Genomic DNA, 15228 nt, shown 5'->3' with positions numbered 1-15228 from the left:
GTAGAAGAACGAAAGTTCTTGAGTTTTTCAGCCCTAAAAGGGCTATGTTGTGGTATAGTGATCAACATCTTCTATTGGGAAAATTCACCTTCTCCCTAGTCTGGTTCAATGTTGAACCTATTGTGCATCAGGATGGGAATGCATGCTTGATTTTTTCTTCATGATATGTATGATTTGTCACCGGGTCAGTTTTCGTCTTCTCCATGATCACCGTGATGTATTGAAGATATTAAAAAAGATCCCTTATTAAGGACCAAGAAGAGAATTCAAATTGTATTGTAATATTATGTAAAAATATATTTAACCTCTTGTTGAAGTGGCAAGGATGTCAGGTTTTCTTATTGGTTCTTTCCCGACGGAGCTTTGAACTAGGTTGATTAATAAAAGAGAAAAGATTGAGTAATATTCTTACATTGAGCCTTTTAGTATTTCAGTTCTTTACATATGTTTATTTGAAAATGGATAAAATGATGATGTTTCACCCTTCCTACAACATTCGTATGTTTTGTAATCATATTCGTTTGATTGAACTTAATTAGATAACATAGTGATATATATCAATTTATGCAATTTAAGATTAAAATATGTTAAGAAAATTAACATTTGATTTGTACTTAAATTTTGTAATTATACATGAGTGTGAGGAAGTTAAGTAATTCTATTCGAATACTTATGTATTACATTTAATCCAATTATCACTTTAAAAAAAAAAAATTTAAAATTTTTTATGTGTGTTTTAGCCTCATATTTTGGGCATGATAGTATCTCTTTCCACTTTACATGCAAGATCCTTCTTTATTGCACTTATCACATTATCATTCTCCCATTGTTTCACAATATCACGCATATGTTGTTGTACAATGGATAATGATCCATCTTTGGTAGACATTTGATTATGCGTAGTGTGGCTGATAGGTGTTGAGGGAATGGGATTAGATATAATAACTTTAAAAGTTAATCAATGTGTAATCGCTCTTTGATATGGTGTAGATATAACTCTCCTTGTGTAGGGTTGCCAAAATAGTATGCAAGTGTTAGAGATGATTGTTGCTTAGTGGTACTATGTTGTAACTAATGTACTTTCCAAGAACAACCTAATGAGATTATATACATATTGTAGTGCCTGCCGCTAGTTCACATTTTGTTATCATTGCTGAACTCTTTTAGAACTAGTTTTATGTTGTTGGTTAGCAACATTCTTTTGAGATTATTAGATATTGTGCTATGGATTCAGTTTATTATGTGATGTGATTATTTAGACTCTACATTTCATGTATGTATGATGATTATTTTTAGTATTCACAATTATTGATAATAATGATTACATTACTTTCAATTATTAATAATGATTAGTAAGATGATTTATTATCATATGTGTTTTTTTATGGATACTTACCCCATACTTGCATGTGTATGGTGTGCGTGTTTGCCTTGCATATTTGCTTTTGTATGACGTGTTTGATGTGGTTAAGGAAAGGAGTCGTAGTCATCTGCTAGTCGGGATCTACACGATGCACCACTTCCTACCATTGTCTGTTTAGTTTAGTATATATTGTGTTTGTACATTCATGGTTTTTATGCAGGTTGCAGGTACCGGATATTGACTTTCCTGAATTGCCAGGATGAGCGTACCCTATCACATTATCTCAATGATAAGAGAGTGGAGATAAATTCTCAAGTCCAAATCCCAACCCTTTCAGCCATTTGTCCTAATTGGAAAATTAGGACAAGTATCTGAGTTGAATACCCACCGAATGTGTCGGATGACATATTTTGTGATTTATAACCCTTTAGATTTATTTTGTATGATTTGTTCTATGATGGGTTTTCATATTTTATCTTGGAGGTCTATGGTGAATTTTTCATTAATTAAGTCTTAATAAATAGATTTAATTAATAAATTATTTATTTGAAAAAATTAATAAAATATCATTATCTTTGATATTTTGATTGTAATTAATTAAATGTGAATTATTGGAGAAAAGGAATTAAATAAAAGAAAACTAGAAATTAAAATTAATAATAATTATAAAATAATAATAAAGTAATAAATAAAATAATAATAATAAAAGTTAAAAAAATTAAAATGAAAGTTATAAAATTTAAATAGAGATTATTTAAAAAGTAAATTGGAGTTATAAGCTTGCATGAGAATTAACATGTGTCAATAACACGGGAGTTAGTGCATCAATTAAGCACAAGGTGTATACAATTCTATGACTCATCAAAAAAGAATTGGAAAAGACCCATGCTTAGTGGTGACACCTTTCAACGGTTTCAAGAAGCAATCAAAAGGTTTCTTGAGAGCTCTTTATATTCAGGCATTCATAGAAGCTTAGGGAGGGGGTGGAGAGCAATTGGAGCATTGGAGGACTCAAGAACTCTGAAGAAAGGAGCTTGCTCTGCGGGTTTTATGAAGAAGAGCGAATTAGCATCAGAATCCGGATAGATTCTTGTGATTTTTCTTATGCTATTTCTGCATCATGCATTCCTGTCTTCTTCATGTCTTCCATATGTCTTTTGAAGAATTTCATATTTTTATTGTATGCATTTTTAATTTGGGCAATTAAATTTATTTAAAAATTTTATATGGATGTATTTAAAAAAAAAGAGAAAACGGGTTTGGGTTCGAATTAGAATCAAATTGAAATAAATTTGAAAATGGTTTCAAGATTTATGGCCAAAACCATTAGTGAAATTATTGGATAAATTTAGAGAACAATTACCTTTTAAGAAGAAATTTTTTAATTGTCCTGTCGCTGCCTCTTGGATAGACCCAAACTCAGTCATTCATAATTTTTTATCGAGATCGAATTTATTCGATTGCTCCGGTCAGAATAGACGCAACTTGGCCCTCTCCAACATATTTAAATTTCAGTTCGATCCAACGGTTCATTAGGGAGATATGACCGTCGTACTGAGACTGTTTTATTCAAGGACAAATATTTCTCCATTTCCCATAATCAAGAGTTCTTTATGCTTAAACTTCACAAAAATAATATATCAAAGCATGGAATGAATTAAGATATTATTGCAATATTCCTTTATTAGAATCTTATTAATATGCATTAGTTTTATATGATTTATTATCTAATCTAATTAAATCAAATTTAATTAAGATTAGTTAATAGTAGAAGAAGTGTAATTAATTAATAGTCAATCTAAGTAAATGGAGGAGAGAAAATTAAAAGAAAAGAGATTTTAATATGGTTTATATAGTGGACTTTTTATAATGTATATTGAATACTATTTAATATATATTAAACAATTTTAGAGTTGTTTAATGAAGATGATAATGTTAAGAATTTGGAGATTATTCATGTTAAAATCTAGAATGAGTCTTATTGGTTTGTGATAGGGATCTCTTTCAAACAACGTTTATATAGACAAAATATTATTAAAACAATTAGAAAATGGAGTTTAATAGTTGATTTTAATATTGATTAAATAATTGTAAGATGATAATTTATATTATGTTGATTTAAATTTAAAAACTCTGAATGATATTGGATTAAGACTGAATTATTATGTTATTGGTTAATATGTTTGAATACCTTAATGGAGTTAAGAGTTAGCCAAATATTAACTAATGAGTTTATGGAAGGATTCTATAGATCGAGTATGTATAGTTTGAGAAGTTTATTATTTATTAATGTTTGTAAGGACTAGCAAACTATTAATAAATAATGGTTTAAATAGATATCAACAAATTTGATTAGAGTTAATCTAGTGAAGATTATTTATTGATTGAAGTTTGGTAAAAGATAATAAATTTTGAAGTTGGATTATAATTGATTTTTAATCAATTGATATTCATTGAGTTGATATTATAACTATGATATTAATAATTAAGTTGTGCGATAGAGTCTTATTTGAAAAGATTAATGATAATACGAATTTGTTAAGAGAATGTTGGTATTCTTTGAAAGATGACGAATATGGTCATTTAAGATTTTCAATAATTATTATTGAATTATTAATATGATCTTTTGAGTATTGAATTATAGTTGACTTTTATCATACATAATTATAGTTAGTTATTAGTCAACTAATATTAATTGGAACGTTGCTATGATTATGTAATTATTAATTAAATCAATTAATGAGAGTTAATTAGATTTAATTAACAATTAAGTTAAGTAATGAAGATTTAATTGATATAATTCTTTTAATAAGATTGTAGAAATATTGATATCAAGTTGATAGGTCTTATTCTTATGATTTGAATGATGATCTTAGATATTTGATGGTGAAAACTTAGTAATATTTAATTGAGGACTATTAGAATATGGACTTATGTTATTTAATTGATGTAATTGATCATTTTAATAAAGTTATAATCTCTTATTCGAAGAATGATAATTGGACCTCTTATAGTATAACGAATAATGATCCTAAAAAAAGTTGAAAGGTTAATCAATTAGAATATGGATCATGGTTAAATATAGAGGACAATTTAATTAAGGTCAATGATGATCAGTTTAGTGAATATTTATCCTTAAGTTATTCTTAGATGTAATTCTTAATAATAAAAGGGTAATGCTATCGGGGAACAAATGGGTTGACTTGTAGGTCAAATGATAAAACTTAAAACACTTGAAGTATACTTGCAAATAGAAAATTGAAAACCTCTACACATTATTCAACTATGTGAATTTAGTAAATCAAAACATGTGTTTGCATCGTGTATTCTATATGCTTCTTGTTTTGGATTTTGGGTTGACTAGTGTTGACCAGTCCTAGGTTGTTACCAGAGGCTCGGGGTTATGAGATGTGATGGCATGTTGATCTTATTTGGTCTTGATCTTTATAAGCCCAACCATGGTTATGTGATCGTATGCTCTATGAAATGTTTGTATTTGTTCTTCAGCCTTCATGTGTGAAGCTGAGATGTATATATATCTGAAACACTTGAGCTAATCATTTTTGAGTCATCGATCAGTTATTCTTGAATTATTTTCTAGTTGCCATGATGGGACTGAAATATGGATTTATTTCTTGATGATGTCATGTTGTGACATGTTTGATTCAACCATTTTGGAGTCTTCATCAGTATGATTTTGAGATATTCTTGGTTGCTTGTTGAGAACCATTTATCTTGAGATATATTTTGGTTATTGAGAACCAATTGATACTTATGATTATCAGTGATGCCTTTAGTTGCCAATAGAGAACTGTTGTGGTCATGATTTTCTATGGATGCTTTTTCAGATGCTCATGGAGATTTGATGATTCTTATTATGGATATTTGATGCTTTTATGCATATTTGATAATTTTATTATGGATTATCTTTTATGATTTTGAGATTTATGATTCCATGAGCTTAGGGTAGGTAATCTACTTGTAGTGTCGAGAAGTGGCTTGCAATGGGGGCCGGGGTCCTAAGTGGCTGCTAGGGTAACTCATTGTAAGTTTGGTTAATAAGTGAGAACATTTACACACTAAATGGGGATTAAATGAACCTAAAAAGATAATTGTTTTGATGTTCTCGCCCATGCCTTGAGTGCTTGTACAAGCTAGGATGGGAGTAGTGAGAACGCATGGTTGCGACCGTGCATTCCGTAGTATGCCTCGTCAGTATGAAAGGATACTAGTGGCCGCATGAGATCAGTATGGACCCGTGGAGTTTAGCTAACTGTCAGGGTAACTTGTACGTGATAATTGCGATGACACTTTTTCGTTTGCAGAGTAGGTTTCCTACATGTCATTGTGTGCCTCTGGGAATTAGATGTCGATTTTGTGTGATGGAACCCTTGAGTGGTATACTTTTAGGATTCCTGGACTTATAGAGATTTGTGCTTCGTGAATTGATATCCTAATTGAGACTTGAGATTATCTCCTCAGCATGGTGGGAGTGGACCACTTAGGTTCCACGCGGTCGGGTGGTAGTGTATTTTCACTCTTATCATTTGAGATCCGTCCGAGACACCGTGGCTGGAGTATCCTTGGTTGGTATTTATTCTTCATTATGTTCTTGGAGTATTATGATAGATAATATACCTTATGATAGATGTATTTACTGGTATGTTTCTTATATTGATGATTTGCTTTACTTTGCATATGTTAGTTGATGATTTATTATGTTTTACTTTGCATATTAGTAGGATGTTTTAGGAGTGACATTCCTATTATGTTAATACTAATGATCTCTTCGGTGCTTTGGAATGTTACGCACGGAGGGATGGCTAGGATCCACGATGGTCTAATGATGCTATTTACGGTTGGAAGGAACTGTGCACTTAGTTATTTATGTTTGTGATATATGGTTATCTTTTGTGATGATGTATCATGTATGCTATGTGGTTTAATTTATGTTATTGCATCATGAATTAATATTAGATGATGATGATGTACTTTATTTACTTGGATGCTTATTCTTTTAAGCTTTTCATACCCTGTGATATGTACAGTGGATGATTGAGCTAAACTAAATATAATTACAAAAGGACACTTGTATATTGCTTAAGTACATTGGATGTATCATTGTTATTTCATAAGGATGGGATGTTAGATGAATAGTTAATTTATATGTGATACAACGTTAAGGGATCTTTAAAGAATGTAGCCTATTATGTATATATGTTATGTTTATTTTCATTTGAATTGTTGCTATTGCTTTCGCAAATGTTATGAATGGTTTTATCTTTCATGTTTAAAAAAAAAAATTGTTTGAAAAACTTAGTAAAATTCTTTGGATCCCTTGGCGGGGCATTACACATATCACAAGGAACATGTCTCATGGAGAGGAATGTCCCTATGTGGACAAATTCCATGTAGGGAGAAGTCTATCCATGAAACATACCTCATCAATCAAAATAAGGCGATGAATTAATCAATTTGATAATCAATATATTTATCTTGGTTAATAATTATTAAATATCTAACTCAATGATATTTATATCAAGGATAATGTATATGTATATTCAAATATCTATTTTCTTTGATCAATTCAATCTGACAAAATCTATAACATTAACACTCTCTCTTGGCTAGGGAGAATTGTAGCTTGATCAATCATACATTTACTCTTGGATTATCGTCTCAATATGATAGTATATAAATAATCTGAAAAGGATAGATACTTCTGTCTAACAACAAGATGTTACCATACAATAACATAAAAAGTATGGTTTATCCAAGAATATCTAGCATAAGATATTTACCATAATTATATTTCCCTTGGTATGTGTACTAGCATCAAGTCTCATTATGTGTACCATGGAAAATATCTACACATGGTATCTTCATATACCAAGTCTCATAGTACACATGTCTTTATAGTTTCTTTCTACTAACATGTCAATTTCTAAACTTATGATAATCTAAGTTGTGCCCTAGTTTAACAAATTCAATTTGTAAAGGTATCCTTTTTAATTTGAAAATTAGATGCAAATGAACATAAAGAAATTTTTTATATCAACAAAGAATTATAATAAAAACTTAGTCATGGAACATATATGATAGGTTTTTGTATTGCATCACCATACCAATAAAAATTTCAGGTCATTATGGTGTTTATATCCACACAAAAGAACACAAATTCATATTATTTTCCTCTCTTAGCAAACCTCAAGAGAAGATTTTACCACTCAACAAAGAAAACATTGTATCTCTATGAAATTAGAATGAAAAGTGATTAACACCCTTCAAAGTATGTTTTATGAAAACTAAGGTCATCTAATGACCTTTCAAATGCAAACCACTAAACAACCACTCCACTCTTCAAACACCAAAATCTAAATTCTAACCAATCCTTCATTTGATGATCACATCCTCTTTTCTCATCATCTTTAAAAGACTATATCTTCTCACAACTTTTCTTGTATCTTTGAAATGACCTTTAATAGTTAGGACTTGAGCATTATGCCTTCACTCTCAACCCCATATTCCCATACTTAATGAAATATCTTATTACACTCCAAACTAATCATGTTCTGATCATGGGGCTCTACGCACTCAATATTGTATTCATACCTTGTATCTTCCTAAACACACATCTTGTCATCACCTTATGACTGGTTTCATGACCAATCTCTTCAATAGTGACTATTCCCTCTGTTTCCATCCCTTGCACTAATTACTTCTTGCATTGGAATCCTCACCATGAAATCCGATGTCATTATAGTGATCAAGTAGGCTTAATACATCTAGAATTCCTCATTATTGTTCAAAATCCTAATCCTTGACTCCTAGGATTAGTTTACTAGTGTAGGAGCACCATGACCTCATTAAAAATATGTCAATTTGGTTATTTATTAAAACTCAATGTTTCAATGTTATTGGTCATAAGTTGAATGTGATAAACTTGTTGATATATTATAGGTATTTAAATGTACAACAACATTGCAATATTATAGACATGGTAGTTAAAACACTTTGTAACTACCCAAAGCAAGAGTTAATAAAGGGTAAGAATTGATCAAAATATGGAGCAGGGGGAAGTAGAAATGTGATCAATAAAGAAACCTCTGGCTATCATATTGCAAGGTTGAGCATGCCAAAAATAATATGTATTTTGAAATTACAGAGTTTATGCAAGTTCCGTTTTATGTTTTAGTTTTCTAGATTAGGATTATACTTTGATTTTGGACAATATATTTCATGAACTAGTATGCCCATGCGATTTTCTTAAACAATTTAATGCTATTGGTATTGTATATTTTGATTGGGTTTGAGCAGCCAATTCAAGTGCTCATTATTAAAAATAATATGTGTTGATTGAATGTTATTGGGATATCATGATTAAAAATTTAATAGCTTCATTTAGATTTGGAATGCAAAAAATTGGCCTTTGTTACTGATTCAAATATTATATGGAAATTATAAAATTTTGCATGACTATAATGTATTTCTGTTAGGATAAACCACAGACAGAAATAAAAACTACATGCAACTATAATTAATAATAGAAAATAATAGATCACACAGAAATGAACACAAGGGATTTAACGTGGTTCACCCAATCCCTGGGCTACGTCCACCAAACAACAAGTCCAATATTATTACAATCCAGTGATTACAACTTGATTACAATCCGTAATCCCTTACAGCTCAATACCACCGCAAGAAGTAATTTCGCATCACAACATAATGAAAATACCCAACCCTAAACCCTTTTATACAAGTATTAAACCACTTTAGGGTTATAACATGTCGGCCATAAATTAGCCATAACTTTAGTGGTGAATCTACGAATGGAAAATCTACGAATAGTACCAATTTTTTTTTTTCGGGGTGATGCCTCGAACTCCACTAATTATGAAGTATGTGCAGTACTTTCCTGATTAGTCACCATAATCTAACAATCTCCCACTTGGGGACTGATCAGGCTCCACACTAAACAACAATCTCCCACTTGGAGACTAATCTTGTAGCAATACCACTACCACATGGGGCTCCCACTGAATCAAACCACCCTGGACTCTGCTGTTCTTTTATTCATGTTCAGTCTAAAAGACCAATCGAAGCTAAAGAGGAGTTCAACTTCTCCCTTGTTACAACCTTTGTCAACATATCTACTGGATTATCATTTGTATGTATCTTCTCCAACTTTAACTATCCATCCTCCAAAACTGATCGAATGAAATGGTACCGCAACTGTATGTGTTTGGTCTTAGAATGCAGAGCAGAATTCTTTGCAAGATGAATGGCACTCTAACTATTTGTGAAAAAATAATTATCCTTCTGAGGATGTCCCAATTCTTCCAAGAAGAACTGAAGCCATATCATCTCCTTGGATGCCTCTGTAGTAGCAACATACTCTGCCTCTGTAGTGGATAGAGCATTAATCTTCTGTAACCTAGAAACCCAGCTCATGGCTGCCCCACCAATAGTAAAGACATAACCTATAGTACTCCACCTAGTATCAATATCTCCTACCAAATCTGAATCAACATAGCCCTGTAAATCAGCAGTAGAGCCCCCAAAGTGTAAAAACTTATTGGATGTTCCTCTCAAATATATGAGAATCCACTTGACAACATCCATCACTGTGTATTATTCAACAAAAAATACCATTGCAATACAACCATGGAAGCCTTCATGGCCATAGCCACAACCGAGCAAACTATGTGAACAAGCATGAATTCACACATCCAATGCCATGCTTCCAACCTTCACAAATGCTCCCTTGGCTAACCTATCAAGCCTTGTCCCGCTCGACTCTTGCCTTTCTCACTCTTACTCTGCAACAACTACCCTTGTGGTTGCTTATATAGTAGCAAGTCCCACAAAACTACTAAGTGGTATTACATAAACCATGTGCTAAAACCATGTGCTACCTAACCCACTGACCCCACATTTAATATTGGGCATTTAATTCTTTTCCCCAATATTAAATAATTACATGAAATATTATCACAATGTTACAATACAACTCATCAAGAATATTCCATGGGAATCTTTACATGTTGCACATCCATCTAGGTCGAACATTACATAATAAAATAAAATACTAAAATATAACAATATTATGCAATGTGTGCAACACCCATTATCTCAACAATTTCCAGGTTAGCAATTATGTTAGTGATTAGTATCAATTACATATTGGAATGATGATACATGGTGAAACTAAAGAATTGGTTTGCTAATTATAAGTTTAGATTCTAGTTTATTATTTGAAATTCAATATTTTACCTTAATAGCCTATTCATATAATTATCCTAGAAAGAAAGTTGGATAAAATCGGTTATGGTTTTTTCATTTCTTGTCGGTGATTTCAATTGGTGTGGAATCAGGTTATGTCTTTGAAGTTCAAGATTTCAGTTGTAAATTTGGGAATGATAAGAGTAATTCAATTTGGTTCTTGGCTATAGATTATGTCTTTGATTAGTCAATGAAAGATTGTGTAATTATGAAATGTTTTCCTCAGCTCTGTTAGTATTATGACAATAAAATAAAGTGTGAAATTGCATATTTATGGACTGTTTACAAATATTGGAAAAATATTGGATGCCTTTGCATCATTTACTCTACCAAAAACTTGAATGAATCCCTTCCCAACTCTTCTTAGACTCTTCAAAGCTGAAATAGTCAAAGTGATGGATTCTCAAAAATATATTAAATATGCCTTGAAACTAACTTTCAAATTAGACTGATATCATGTCAAAATATGGAATATATATATGAAACTTTAACTTAATTGTTTGGGTCTCTTATTGCATCAACCAATCTCTCTTGAATCTAGTCACTATAAGTATTTTATAGACTTGTCCAACATTTTGGACTGATACCAACTCTTAAGTACCCTAAGAAATAACAATAATTTCCCTTGGTTAGTCTCAATACATGAGTGTTTATGTTGTTAATATTCTTACTATGACATAACAATATAATTTAAAGGACTTACAATGTATATCTCCATAGACACACCTTTGGACAAACAACTCAAAATGACATGTGTTTCGTTTGCATCTATGTCCCACCACTCCATTACTAATAACATTTCATATTTGTTATATTAGTCACTTTTACAAATCATTGTTGTCTTTTTCATGTTAGGATTAGGCCACATGTCTCAAATCCTCATGTGCGAGTGGCTTCAATTGATAATGATAAAATTTGTTGCATTTGTTATTCATTTCAAGGTTTTCTCTCTAACATTAATGTGTATGGTGAAATGGTTATCAATGATAGATCTAGCAAGTACATGCAATCGAATAAGGGTACAATAATAAGATATTCCTAAATGAAGAAGGATCATGTTAGATAATAGAAGTGAACTGGATCAAAATAGGTAGACTGTTGCTAAATTGGTGTCTAACTTTCAAAGAGAAGGTAATGAAAAATGTTATTGTCCCTGCAAAAGGTGTAAGAAATTAAACACTATAAGACTCCCAATAAAAAAAACTAAGATATATTGTAGGGACAATGGTCACATTTAAGGGGAGTTAGAATATTTTCCATTGGAAAGTTGTTCATTATATTGTTTTAACAATTAATATACATATGAAATCACTTGATGATGAGTTCATGATCATGGTTTCTTTATGTTCATCATTTTTATATTGGTTAATCTCCCTAGGGTAAATCATGATATAGGTGACCACATCCTGGGGAATATGGTTTTGGAAGTAGAGGAACATGGAGGTGTGCATATTGAAGCTGAAGATCATGATTCCATAGAAGTTGACAATAAAGCACTAGAAAACACATTTGAAGATATTGATACAAATACATTGATCCATGACACATTTGGTACTAATGCAACTGATGATGATGGTGATCATGATGATCATGATGATGTTGATGTCGTCTATGATATACCTCTACTTGAGATGATAAACAAGAACCTTTATGAAGGCTCCCAAACAAATCTTCTCTCTGTTGTATTTTTGTTGGTGAATTTGAAGGTTATGAATGGTTTATCCAACATAAAAAATTCATGTATTCTAAAGATTTTTATATATATGTTATTATTGTCAATAAATGGTGAAACATGTACTATTAATATTGTTTCTATGAATAACTTATACTTTTTTTGGTATATTGATTGGCAAGTTTCTGATACCACCATCTAATATTCTCTCTCGCTCATATCGAGAATTATGTGCCACTATAAAAGATATTGGAATGGAGTATCAAGCAATAAATTTTTGTCTCACTGACCATATTATTTACCATAAAGAACATTAATTGTAACAAAATTACCTAAATGTCATACGAGTGGATATTGACCAAATAAAGTATGAAAAATGTGCTTCACAAGGTTCTTTGTTACATCCCAATAATTCCACATTTGTAATGATTATTGAGGTACAATAGATTGGCACAATTAATGGATTACCATGTATGCAATAGAAGTCGAGATGACATTATTTGAATGCCTATGAATGGTTCAAAATTTATGGACATAGAGAAAAAGTGACCACAATTTAAAGGAGAACCTTGAAATCATAGGCTTTCATTGGCAGTAGACGATGTCAATCCATTTGGACATATGAGATTTGTTTACTTGGTGTGAACTATTTTTATTATCAACAATAACCTTCCTCCATGGATGTCAAATAAAGATGAAGCACATTATGTTGGCAATAATTGTTTTAGGTATTTTATCATTTTATTTTTATCTACATGTAATTATAAGTCTTATAGAAAAATGGTCACTAATTATATAATGTTGTTGTTGTTCATTGAACTAGGTAAGTACCAAGTTAAAGATATGAATATATATATTGAGCCTCTTATTGATAAGTTTGCGGAGTTATGGAATGGTGTCACTATGTATGACATCTATAGACCAATTGGACAAAGACAATTTTAATTCCATATAATGCTTGCATGGACAAGACATGATGCTCTAGGGTTGATACATTTTTGTGGTATGCTATTGTGAATTCAAGTTACACACGATAATTCAAAATATTAAAATTAACATATTTAATCCAGTTGTATCATTATCTTGTAGGTCTTCAAACAAATGGAAAATTTGCATATCTAGTTTGTGGTCCAAAGATCATGAAATCACATTATTCAAAAAGTTTAGGAAAATAGGTGTTTGATGAGTATAGGAACTTCCTCCATAGAAGTCACAAATATTGAGCTATCTAAAAAAACATTTTCAATTGGAAAGAAGAGACAACATTAGATCCATGAAGAATGACACATCACCTATGGAAGTTGGAATGTAATAGAGTAAATTGTCGAGGTAATATTATTCCATCTGATGGTGTTTGTTTAAAATTTATATCTTGATATTGTATTTTGTTTACTAATAATATAATTGATGCTCATGAAGGTCATCAAGGCATTACTGAGCACCTTCCAAAGGGACTAAAATGTCATCCCAAGTGTTTGTTGCTTTGATCTTTAACTTACAAAAGGGAAAGGATGAATCTTATGACTATCCAATTCTGGCCATTGTGAGGAGGATCAAAGACTAACAAAAGAGAGCTTCCTATGTCACAAGCGAGCTTGGAATCTTGAAGGTGATCTTTGAGAAAGTGACATCCCTATCAATGACCATGCACGAGTTGTCACAATTGAAATGGAAAAACATCACAACAGGGATACATCACTATCAAAACATCTCTTTGTTTGACACCTACATGTCAAAAAATTGTGACACTTATTTTTGGCATATATGAAATCTTTGTCGAGAGGTTGTCACATAAAAATGTCACTTAGTGGAACCTACAACAAGATAGTGTCACAATATTGTGACACATATTTATCATACATACAACATATTTGTCGTATCAATGCTACAAATTAATGTCGACCAACATGGTTGTGACACCATAGTGTCATACACTTGCGACACCTAGTCATTGCAATTCTACATTGCAACAAACTTTGTGTTGTATCATATGGCTATCAAGCATAGGATCTGCAATGCCATTTTTGATCACAATTACAAAGACATTGTGACACTTTGAGTTTTTTGTCATGCATGTGACAAAATGAATTCAACACTTTCATTTGTTGATCTTGCAATGGTTTTTTATCGCCATTGTAACAGTTTGCCATGGAAAAATAACCTCAAATGTAGTAGTGTCATAACAAATAATGTATATCAAATGTCAATAGTATTTTATCCTTATACTCAATCATGCTTAATTCTCAGTGACCAACATGGCCGTGATGCCATGTTGGGATAATAAGATCAGATGCAATACTTTTAAAAATTAATCAACGTGTAATCGCTGTTTGATATGGTATGAATATAAATCTTCTTGTACATGGCTATCAAAATAGTATGCAAGTGTTATAGAGGACTACTTCTTGTAATGGTAATATAAACACATAATGATTTATATACTAGGATAAAACATTTGTTTTCTTTGATCAATTTAATCTAACCAAAGCTATAAGATTAATAATAGGTCATCTCTTGCATCTCTCCTAGTTATGATGCATTGCCTATATATTCAAATACATCTACTTTGTACATATCTATAATCATTTGATTATTGGTCATCATTGAAATAGGTGTGAGGCCTCGCCCCGACCCATTGTAGCATAGTTGATACATTATTATTTTGATACTCATGACTCGATATGTCGAGACACTACCAGATACACTGAACATATTATATTATTTCATGTTGTGTGATGTTTTACCTTCAGATATTTGATTTCATTTATGAACATGTAAACTGATGAAGTAAGTGAATATGGAATTAACACTTTGATTGTGAAATTTTAATGATTGAGAAAATAAGTAGAATGAGATAAACAACTGATTATTTAAAAGATGGATGTTTTAGTTATGTGATTTTCCTGAT

This window comes from Cupressus sempervirens, chromosome 2 (assembly GCF_028749045.1).
Source record: "Cupressus sempervirens isolate cs-2001-9-10 chromosome 2, ASM2874904v1, whole genome shotgun sequence".
Classification (NCBI taxonomy): domain Eukaryota; kingdom Viridiplantae; phylum Streptophyta; class Pinopsida; order Cupressales; family Cupressaceae; genus Cupressus; species Cupressus sempervirens.
Note: the sequence above shows the minus strand (reverse complement) of the source record.